Raw genomic sequence first — 12580 nt, forward strand, 5'->3', positions numbered from 1 at the left:
ATATGTGTTGTTCGTGAGCTTGATATAGGAGAAATCATGATCAAAGGTACAAGAACTCCAAACAACTTATACATACTCAAGGGAGGACAACAACAATGCTATCTAAGCAAAAATGATGAACACTAGTTATGGAACAGAAGATTGGGGAATCTAAGCTTTTCTCAAATAAGAAAAGCATGCAAATTCCAGGCTATTCGTGATATTTCTGATATCAGCATTCCTGAAAATACAATATGCAAATCATTTCAATTCGGTGAGCAAACTAGATCTCACATCATTGAAAAGGAAGGGTCAGCTAGTAAGCCTCTTGAACTTGTTCATATTGATTTATGTGGACCATCAAGGAAAAAGTCACCTCATGGAGAAGAATACTTTATAATATTTATTGATGATTTTTCCAGAATGTGTCGATTGGTCTTCTAAAGCATAAATATGAAGCATTTGAAAAGTTCAAAGCCTTCAAAGCTTTGGTTGAAAATGAATCAAATCGCAAAATCAAATGCCTCAGATCTAATCGAGGAGGGTAATTTACCTCGAATGAATTCTTTGACTTTTGTGAACATGGAATAAAAAGGAAATTCTCCACCACAAGGACTCCTCAGCAAAATGGAGTGGTAGAAAGGATGAATAGAATTGTTCAACAAATGGCTCGAGCTATGCTAAATGAATCTGGAACTCCTGCAACCTTCTGGGGTGAAGCTACATTCGCCGCCATCACTATTTTCAACCAAGAAAATGTTCGGGTAAACAACACCCAAACTCCACATGAACTTCGCTATGGTAAGACTCCTACTGTAAAATACTTCAAAGTTTTTGGAAGAAAATGTTACATCAAAAGGACTGATGAAAAACTTGGTAAGTTTGAACCCAGAGAGATGAAGGTATTCTTCTTGGTTACTCTTCCCGAAGTAAAGGATATAAATGTTATAATAAAAGACTTGGGAAAATGATTGAAAGTATCGATGTTGTGGTTGATGAAGCATGCAAAAATCTAAAACAGATAAAAACTAAAGATTATGACAATGAAGAAGATGAGGATTATCTTCCCACATCAAATCACACTAATTCTAAAGAAGAAACCGACGAAGCACCAGAAGAAGAGATAACGGTAGAAGAAAAGAATCCGGCCAAGTATGTTCAGAAAAATCATCCAGAAACTCAAATTTTAGGGCAGAAAGAGGCAGGTGTGCAGACAAGAAGAACTATTACAGAAGCTTCAAGCTATCTAGCATTACTATCTTCCACCGAACCTCAAAATGTAAATGAAGCATGCAAAGATGAATGTTGGGTCAAGGCCATGAATGAAGAACTTGAGCAAATTGAAAAGAATAATACTTGGGAATTAGTTCCCAGACCTCATGATAAGAATATCATAGGAACTAAATGGATATTCAAAAACAAGCTGAATGAAAATGGAGAAGTTATTAGAAACAAGGCCAGACTTGTTTGTAAAGGATATGCTAAACAAGAAGGTATAGATTTTGAAGAAAATTTTGCACCTGTTGCTAGACTTGAAGCCATAAGAATGTTTCTTGCTCTTTCTAGTTTTCATAAATTCAAAATATACCAAATGGATGTAAAAGCTGCCTTTCTTAATGGAGACTTAGAAGAAGTCTATATTGAACAACCAGAAGGGTTTCTTTTTGGAAATGATGCAAAACGTTTATGCAGAATCAAAAAGGCTATCTATATTCTAAAACAGGCTCCAAGGGCCTTGTATTACCATCTTAACAAATATCTCCACCAACAGGGTTTTTCAAAGGGGTCAGCAGATAGCAATCTATATACAAAGATTGATGCTGATAAATTGCTAATAAATGTTGTTTATGTTGATGATATCATTTTTGGTAGCAATGAAGAATCCTTGAGTCAGAATTTTGCTTCAGTAATGCAGCAAGAATTTGAAATTTTCTTGCTTGGTGAGCTTACCTATTTTCTTGGTCTACAAGTTCAACAAAATAAAGATGGTATTTTTCTCTCACAAACCAAATACCTCAAACAAATCTTGAAAAGTATGGCATGGAAGATTCTAAACCAGTATGTACCCCAATGGTAACGGGATGCAGTCTCAGCTCAAATGATGAATCAACAGTAGTACATCAACCAACTTACAGATCCATGATTGGAAATCTACTTTATCTAATAGGTACCCGACCTGACATCATGCATGCAGTAGGAATAGTTGGAAGATTCCAGGAAAATCCAATGGAATCACACCTTCAGGCAGTCAAAAGGATTTTCAAATACCTTCAAGGAACACAGAACTTTGGTTTATGGTATCCTAGCAATGCAAATTTACTTTCATGCATATACAGATGCAGATTGGTCAGGAAGTGTTGATGACAAAAAAAGAACAAGTGGTGGTGCATTCTATATGGGTTCCAGGTTAGTGTCTTGGTTCAGCAAGAAACAAAGATCAATTGCATTATCTACAGCTAAAGCAGAATATGTGGCTGCTACATCTTGCTGCACACAACTACTCTGGATGATGCAAACATTTCAAGACATTCAGATCACATGTAATCCACCCATCTCCATTCTATGTGATAATACAAGTGCCATCAGTATTTCAAAGAATCCAGTCATGCACTTAAATACCAAGAACATACCCATCAAATACCATTTTCTATGTGAACAAGTGCTTGAAAAAAAGGTCAAATTGGAAAATGTTCCCTCCAAAGAACATGTTGCTGATATATTCACTAAACCACTGCCCAAAGAGACATTTGAATATCTCAGACAAAAGCTGGGAGTAGTTGCTACATCATCCTACTGTTAAAATCCATTTTTTTTAGAAAGGTTGGTATACGCAAGTTTCATGAAGTGTAGTCGCGTACATATGCTAGTTTTTGTGGGCACAGTCGTGTATATGTTGGTTTGAGGAAAAGCAGTGGGCCAGACTCAGGAGAAAGGGGTCTGATATGGTTCAATGAATTATCTGCTCAGTTTGATGATGGTTACAATCTACTGATGACATGTGGAAATATATTGGTTCTCATAATTTGTTAATAACTTGATGTATATCTGATTGATGATGATGCCTTGATAATTCTTATGATATATGCAATGATCAGATCTGATAGTAAACATCTGGCACAGGTTCAGGGGGAGCATATGCTTCTAATAATGCATTGTTGGCATTATCTTAGAAGATCTTGATACAGATTCGAATAGTTTTTATGATTCAGGTGAATCTTTTTTATGGACATATACAGGTTGATGGTCTGGATGTTGTTCACAGATGCTTATGGAGCAGATCATACATGGTGTATGATAGTTGTTGATGATTATCATCTTCTTGTTTAGATTTTTTTTTTTGGGTCTCTGTTATAAATATCATGTATATCATTCAATGTAAAGGACATATCAAGACCCATGATGTAATAATTTGTCTCTGTCTGTTGTAGTCTTTTGATTTGTCCCTTTTGGTCATATGATGTAATTTGTACCCCCACTATGCATGGGAAGTATGATGTAATAACTGCTATATTTCAGTGATGTATAAGTGATTGGTATATCCCCACTTGGTTGGTTGGATGATTCAAATTTTGTATATCCCCACTTGGTTGGGAGATGGATGTATGTATGAGTCATTGGTGATAGGAAGGTCATTCGTATAGAGTCATATTTTTGCAGACTTTTCTTGTGCTCAAGGGAAGCATGGACTCGATCATGGGAGCTCAATCAGTACACTTTAGCATATCAGAGATTTCAACATGTACTCAGGGGGAGCATGACCCTTTGCCCTTGATATCAAAGGGGGAGAGTGACTTGGTGTGATTTTTTCCATCAAGTCCAAAGGGGGAGATTGTTGGCATTATGATACAGGTATTGTCCTTGATGGAAACTCACTCAGATGAAAGATCACAATATAGTATGTAAAGAACAAAGAATTACAGATCAGTCTTCACAGAATGAAGAAAGAGAGGTATATGCAGGTTCACCATTGACCAAGCTGCATATACATGCAGGTTCACTATATACAAGTCGCGTATATGTACAGACGCACTTTCACAAAAGGAAAAGTGCGTATACCTTGGAAAACTAATTTTTTGGTCCGAAGTATTTGGTCCATGGTATTTTGATCCATGATATTGGTACAAGGTATCTGGTCTGAGGTATTGACCCTAGGTATTTGGTCCAAGGTATTAGTCCTAAGTGGTTTTGGTCCATGGTATTGAGTAAGGCCTAAAACTATAAAAGGAGGAGAAGATCATTAGGGCAAGGTGTGAAAGCATCAGATATTTGATGAAGTGTGAGATCTAATATGCAGGTTATTGGCTTATGGTGCTATGCTTGATATGAACCAAGGATGAACCTTAGAGTTTGATGAAGGATAAGATCAAATGATGTATCGGGATATTAAGGCCTGAAATGAATTATCTTTATGTGGTTTGATCATGTATCTGAATAACTAGCACATGTTGCAGTCTGTAAATGTGATGATCTGGGTATGACTAAAGTCTAAAATAGTTGTAATGTTTAAATCATCATTTACATATCTGTGCACAAGTTCACTTTAGAAAAGGAGCATATACACGCTGGTTCTACATATCAAAGCAGGGTATAAATCATAAGTTTGATTTTCAGATCTGTATGCTGGTTCTCTTTGGTAAAAGCACGCACACATGCAGGTTCGAAACATGGAAGTAGCGTATATCTTATAAAGTATGTTTTTGTTGTTTTTGTTTACTGTTGTAGAGTTCTTGGTTCTAGTTTGGGTTCTGGTGACTGTATTCTGGTAATAGTCACTAGAACCCAAATGAACTAGCGTGTATATGCAACTGTACTTAAGGCAACTAGCGTATATGCGGAGAACTTTTGATTTACCCAAATTATCATGCATTAGACTTTAACCAATATATCAGGAATTCATTAGACAGTGCAGTAAAAGCATAATAAAGCATCACACATAAGCAACATACATGAACACCAAGATATAAGGTGGAAACCCAAAGTAGGTGAAAACCACCTACTATTGTCATCTTTGTCTTTTTTTAATAATAAGAAAATCTGTTTACAATTTTTGTACTGGTGCAGTATTATACCAGTAAGTAGGCTTCTACCTGCAGAAGGCTACAACCTTCTCTTGTTCTCCAACTTCTATTGGAAGGGAGCTACAACCCCCTAGTTCTTGTACTAGCTGATATGTTTACTAGGACGTAGGTGCCGACCTACAAAAGGCTACGACCTTCTCTCTTCCTCCAGGGACCACGTTTCATAAATTTTTAGACTGGATCCATCAACAACATTATAACTACAATTCAATCATTAAATACATCTACATCAACCGATCACTAAAACCCAAACATCACTTTCTGAATCAATCCCTTTGACAGTCAATCCAATACTGTTACCAGAATACAGTCACCAGAACCCAAACTAGAACCAAGAACTCTGCAACAGTAAACAAAAACAACAAAAGCATACTTTATAAGGTATACGCTACTTCCATGTGTCGAACCTGCATGTGTGCGTGCTTTTACCAAAGAGAACCAGCATACAGATCTGCAAATCAAACTTATGATTTATACCCTGCTTTGATGAAGTGTGAGATCTAATATGCAGGTTATTGGCTTATGGTGCTGTTCTTGATCTGAACCAAGGATGAACCTTAGAGTTTGATGAAGGATAAGATCTAATAATGTATCGGGATATTAAGGCCTGAAATGAATTATCTTTATGTGGTTTGATCATGTATCTGAATAACTAGCACATGTTGTAGTCTATAAATGTGATGATCTGGGTATGACTGAAGTCTAAAATAGTTGTAATGTTTAAATCATCATTTACAGATCTATGCACAAGTTCACTTTAGAAAAGGAGCGTATACACGCTACTTCTGCATATCAAAGCAAGGTATAAATCATAAGTTTGATTTGCAGATCTATATGTTGGTTCTCTTTGGTAAAAGCACACACACATGCAGGTTCGACACATGGAAGTAGCGTATACCTTATAAAGTATGTTTTTGTTGTTTTTGTTTACTGCTGCAGAGTTCTTGGTTCTAGTTTGGGTTCTGGTGACTATATTCTGGTAACAGTATTGGATTGACTGCCAAAGGGATTGATTCAGAAAGTGATGTTTGGGTTTTAGTGATCGGTTGATGTAGATGTATTTAATGATTGAATTGTAGTTATAATGTTGTTGATGGATCCAGTCTAAAAATTTATGAAACATGGTCCTTGGAGGAAGAGAGAAGGTCGTAGCCTTTTGTAGGTCGGCACCTACGTCCTAGTAAACATATCAGCTAGTACAAGAGCTAGGGGGTTGTAGCTGCCTTCCAGTAGAAGCTGGAGAACAAGAGAAGGTTGTAGCCTTCTGCAGGTAGAAGCCTACTTACTGGTATAATACTACACCAGTACAAAAATTGTAAATAGATTTTCTTATTATTAAAAGAAGACAAAGACGACAACAGTAGGTGGTTTTCACCTACTTTGGGTTTCCACCTTATATCTTGGTGTTCATGTATGTTGCTTATGTGTGATGCTTTATTATGCTTTTACTTCACTGTCTAATGAATTCCTGATATATTGGTTAAAGTCTAATGCATGATAATTTGGGTAAATCAAAAGTTCTCCGCATATACGCTGGTTGCCTTAAGTACAGTTGCATATGCACGCTAGTTCATTTAGCGAAAGTAGCGTATACAAATCAGTTTTGAAAATTAAATTATTGATATGATAATACTGATTCACCCCCCCTCTCAGTATTATTTCCAACAATTAGTATCAGAGCAGGTCCTTCAGAAGAAGCTTGATTACTTGAAGGAAGATCCATCATCATGAGTAATCAAGAAAGCGGGGGATCCATCGGATCACCAATCTTTGATGGGAGCAACTTGGTTTATTGGAAGATAAGAACCACAGCCTATCTTCAATCACTTGGAATAGATGTCTGGGAAATCGTGGAAGGAGGATATACATTTCCATCAGAAATTCCTACAGATATGGTAGGTAAAAAGCAATATGAAACCAATGCCAAGGCTATCAATACATTATTGGGAAGTTTGTCAAAATCAGATTTTGTCAAAGTTATGTAGCTCAAATCAGCCAAAGAAATATGGGACAAAATCGTTCTAAGCTACGAAGGAGACTCTTAGGTAGAACGTGCTAAACTACAAACTCTCAGAATTCAATATGAAACTCTTAAGATGCACAATGATGAAAGTATAGCTAGTTACTTCTTACATATAGATGAGGTTCTTAATTGCATGAAGAATCTGGGTGAAGAGATAAAGGAAGTTACCTTAGTTGAGAAAGTTTTAAGATCCTTGTCTAATAAATTTGAATCAAACATATCTACGATAGAAGAAAAATAAGATCTACAGAATATTACTATGACACAGCTTCATGGAATCTTAACTTCCTTTGATATGAGAAAAGGAGGCCTATCAAATATGAGAGAAGCCGAATTTAAAGCTTCAACAAAAGAAAAAGAAGAAATCAATGAATCAGGACATATTTCAAAAGAAGAAGATGAAGTAAACTTTGTCAAGAAGCTTCAACGGGGTTCCGAAAGATTCAGAGATAAACTACCTTTCAAATGTTTTGCCTGTGGTAGAGTCGGTCATTATGCTGCCAAATGTCCTCATAAAGATAAATATGATAAAGGGAAGGAATATGAAAAATGAAATAGAAAACAAAGTGTAAGTAAAAAGCTACCATACTCATGAAGATAGAGCTGGTTTATCAAATAGTGATGAAGATGAAAATAGTAATGACTATAGACTTCTGATGGCTTATCAAAATGATAATTTTTGGGATGATTTAGATGAAGATGACCTTTATGAAGAAATATCTAAACTCAAAATCTATTTAGAAGAAAATAATATGATTATAGATACCTTGACATACCAACATCCTGAAAGAGAAAAACACAATGAAAAACTAGAATGTGAAATTATGGGTCTAAGAAAGGATCTTGAGAAAACAAAAGTTCTCAATCTTAGATTTTGTAAAGGATTAGAAACCTTAAATGAAATTATCAAAGTGAAGTGTTATCCTCTGATAAAGATAGGTCTTGGATATACTGAAGAGGCATCTCAATCACAAAAGCTGTCAACCTCCACTAAAAGCTATCTTGATGCAGCAAAGAGTAGTGAACAATTTGACAATCATCAACAAAGGCATAAAGCAGATCACCAAGTAAATTAGGCTCAATTTACTTTAAGGATGAAAAAAAGCCACAACCAACCTCAGGTAAATCATACTCAATTTGCTTCAAAGGCGAATATCAATAGAAACTACAATCACTAGGTTAATAGATTCGATAATCGCAGGAACTTCTTTAATGGCCAATTTTTTTCATGTCATAACTTTGGACACAAAGCTGCTCAATGTGTTTCTTACAATACCATCATGACTAAAGAAGCAAAAAATGAAAGGAATGTGACAAGGATCAAGAAAAGTTCTTACAATAACTTTTCTCTTCTTGAAAATGAAATAGAATGCTCAATCTATAACAACTTCGGCCATGAAGAATCTGAATGCAGGAGTAAATTTCGGCAAATATATCAAAAGGAGCAAACTCTGTTAAAACCCAAAATATGGAAAAATAAAGAACCGCAAATAGAAATATGTGTTATAGCCTTGTATGTAGAAGGACAAGAAAATCAGTGGTATATCGACAGTGGATGCTCAAAACATATGACAGGTGACACAAAAAAACTTCACTCATATAATGCCTTAAAAAAGGAAAAGAATGTCTCATTTGGAAACGACACTCATGCTGTCATAAAAGGTAAAGGCTCTGTTTTCTTGAAAGAAAAGGTTAAAGCTGGGAATGTTATGTATGTTGATGGTCTAAAGCATAATCTGTTGAGTGTCAGTCAAATGTGTGATCAAGGAAATGAAGTAGTATTTCAATCAAACGGATGTGTTGTTCATGAGCTTGATATAGGAGAAAGTGTGATCAAAGGTACAAGAACTCCAAACAACTTTTACATACTCAAGAGAGGAAAACAACAATGCTATCTAAGAAAAAATGATGAACACTGGCAATGGCGCATAAGATTGGGGCATCTTATCTTTTATCAAATAAGAAAAGCATGCATATTCTAGGTTGTTCGTGATCTTCCTTATATCAGCATTCCTGAAAATACAATATGCAAATCATGTCAATTCGGTAAGCAAACCAGATCTCACTTCATTGAAAAGGAAAGGTCAACTAGTAAGCCTCTTGAACTTGTTCATACAGATTTATGTGGACCATCAAGGAAAAAGTCACCTCGTGGAGAAGAATACTTTATATTATTCATTGATGATTTTTCTAGAATGTGTTGGATTGGTCTTCTAAAGCATAAAGATGAATCATTTGAAAAGTTCAAAGCCTTCAAAGCTTTGGTTGAAAATGAATCAGATCAAAAAATAAAATGCCTCAGATCTGATCGAGGAGGGGAATTTACCTCGGATGAATTCTTCGACTTTTGTGAACAACATGGAATAAAAAGGCAATTCTCCACTGCAAGGACTCCTCAGCAAAATGGAGTCGTAGAAAGGATGAAAAAAACTATTCAACAAATGGCTCGAGCTATGCTAGATGAATCTGGAACTCCTGCAACCTTCTGGGGTGAAGTTGCATTCGCTGCCACCACTATTCTCAACCAAGCAAATGTTCGGGTAAATATCACCCAAAATCCACATGAAATTTGGTATGGTAAGACTCCTACTGTAAAATACTTCAAAGTTTTTGGAAGCAAATGTTACATCAAAAGGACTGATGAGAAAATTGGTAAGTTTGAACCCAGAGCAGATGAAGGTATTCTTCTTGGTTCCTCTTCCCGAAGTAAAGGGTATAAATGTTATAATAAAAGACTTGGGAAAATTATTGAAAGTATTGATGTTGTGGTTGATGAAGCATGAAAAAATCCAAAATAGATAAAAACCAAAGATTATGACAATGAAGAAGATGAGGATTATCTTCCCACATTAGATCACACTAATTCTGAAGAAGAAACCAATGAAGCACCAGAAGAAGAGATAACGATAGAAGAAAAGACTCCTTCCAGGTATGTTCAGAAAAATCATCTAGAAACTCAAATTTTAGAGCAGAAAGAGGCAGGTGTGCAGACAAGAAGAACTATTACAGAAGCTTCAAGCTATCTAACATTACTATCTTCCACCGAACCTAAAAATGTAAATGAAGCATGCAAATATGAATGTTGGGTCAAGGCCATGAATGAAGAACTTGAGCAAATTGAAAAGAATAATACTTGGGAATTAGTTCCTAGACCTCATGATAAGAATATCATAGGAACTAAATGGATATTAAAAAACAAGCTGAATGAAAATGGAAAAGTTAATAGAAACAAGGCCAGACTTGTTTGTAAAGGATATGTTCAACAAGAAGGTATAGATTTTGAAGAAACTTTTGCACCTGTTGCTAGACTTGAAGCCATAAGAATGTTTCTTGTTCTTTCTAGTTTTCAGAAATTCAAAGTATACCAAATGGATGTAAAATCTGCCTTTCTTAATGGAGACTTAGAAGAAGAAGTCTATATTGAACAACCAGAAGGATTTCTTCTTGGAAATGATGAAAAACTTGTATGTAGACTCAGAAAGGCTCTCTATGGTCTAAAATAGGTTCCAAGGGCCTAATATTACCATCTTGACAAATATCTTCACCAACAGGGTTTTTCAAAGGGGTCAGCAGATAGAAATCTATATACAAAGATTGACGCTGATAAATTGCTAATAATTGTTGTTTATGTTGATGATATCATTTTTTGTAGCAATGAAGAATCCATGAATCAGAATTTTTCTTCAGTGATGCAGCAAGAATTTGAAAAGTCCTTGCTTGGTGACCTTACCTATTTTCTTGGTCTACAAGTTCAACAAAATAAAGATGGTATTTTTCTCTCACAAACCAAATATCTCAAACAGATCTTGAAAAAGTATGGCATGGAAGATTCTAAACCAGTATGTACCCCAATGGTAATAGGATGCATTCTTAGCTTAAATGATGGATCAGCAACAGTACATCAACCAACTTACAAATCCATGATTGGCAGTCTACTTTATCTAACAGGTACCCGACCTCACACCATGCATGCAGTAGGAATAATTGGAAGATTCCAAGCAAATCCAAAGGAATCACACCTTCAAGCAGTTAAAAGGATTTTCAAATATCTTCAAGGAACACAGAATTTTGGTTTATGGTATCCTAGCGATATAGATCTTACTCTTCATGCATATAAAGATGCAGATTGGGTAGGAAGTGTTGATGATAGAAAAAGCACAAGTGGTGGTGCATTCTATATGGGTTCCAGGTTAGTGTCTTGGTTCAGCAAGAAACAAAGTTCAATTGCATTATCTAAAGCTGAAGTAGAATATGTGGCTGCTACATCTTGCTGCACACAACTACTTTGGATGATGCAAACATTACAAGACATTCAGATCACATGTACTCCACCCATCTACATTCTATGTGATAATACAAGTGCCATCATTATTTCAAAGAATCCAGTCATGCACTCCAAGACCAAGCACATAACCATCACATATCGTTTTCTACGTGAACAAGTTCTTGAACAGAAGGTCAAATTGGAATATGTTCCCTCCAAAGAATAGGTTGCTGATATATTCACTAAACCACTACTTAGAGAGACATTTGAATATCTCAGACAGAAGCTAGGAGTAATTGCTACATCATCTTGCAGTTAAAATCCATTTTTTTAAGAAAGGTTGGTATACGCGAGTTTCATGAAGTGTATTCGCATATATACGTTGGTTTCTGTGGGCACAGTCGCATATATGTTGGTTTGAGGAAAAGCAGTGAGCCAGACTCAGGAGAAAGGGTTCTGATATGGTTCAGTGAATTATCTGCTCAGTTTGATGATGGTTACAATCTGTTGATGACATCTGGAAATATGTCGGTTCTCATAATTTGTTGATAACTTGATGTATATCTGATTGATGATGATGCCTTGATAATTCTTTTGATATATGCAATGATCAGATCTAAAAGTAAACATCTAGCATAGGTTCAGGGGGAGCATATGCTTCTAATAATGCATTGTTGGCGTTATTATAGAAGATCTTGGTATAGATCCGCATAGTTGTTTTGATTCAGGTGATTCTTTTTGAGGGAAATATACAGGTTGATGGTCTAGATGTTGTTCACAGATGCTTATGGAGTAGATCATATATGGTGTATGATAGTTGCTGATGACTATCATGGTCTTGTTTAGATTTTTTTTTTTTTTTGTCTCTGTTATAAATATCATGTATATGATTCAATGTAAAGGTCATATCAAGATCCATGATGTAATAATTTGTCTCTGTCTGTTGTAGTCTTTTGATGAGTCCCTTTTGGTCATATGATGTAATTTGTACCCCCACTATGCATGGGAAGGATGATGTAATAACTGCTATATTTCAGTGATGTACAAGAAATTGGTATATCCCCACTTGGTTGGGTGGATGATTTAAATTTTGTATATCCCCACTTGGTTGGGAGATGTATGTATGTATGAGTCATTGGTGATAGGAAGGTAATTGGTATAGAGTCATCTTTTTGCAGACTTTGCTTGTGCTCAGGGGGAGCATGGACTCGATCATGGGAGCTCAATTAGTACACT

Source organism: Pinus tabuliformis, chromosome 2_1 (assembly GCF_031772625.1).
Source record: "Pinus tabuliformis cultivar Carrire ecotype Pingquan chromosome 2_1, CPIR1, whole genome shotgun sequence".
Taxonomy (NCBI): Eukaryota; Viridiplantae; Streptophyta; class Pinopsida; order Pinales; family Pinaceae; genus Pinus; species Pinus tabuliformis.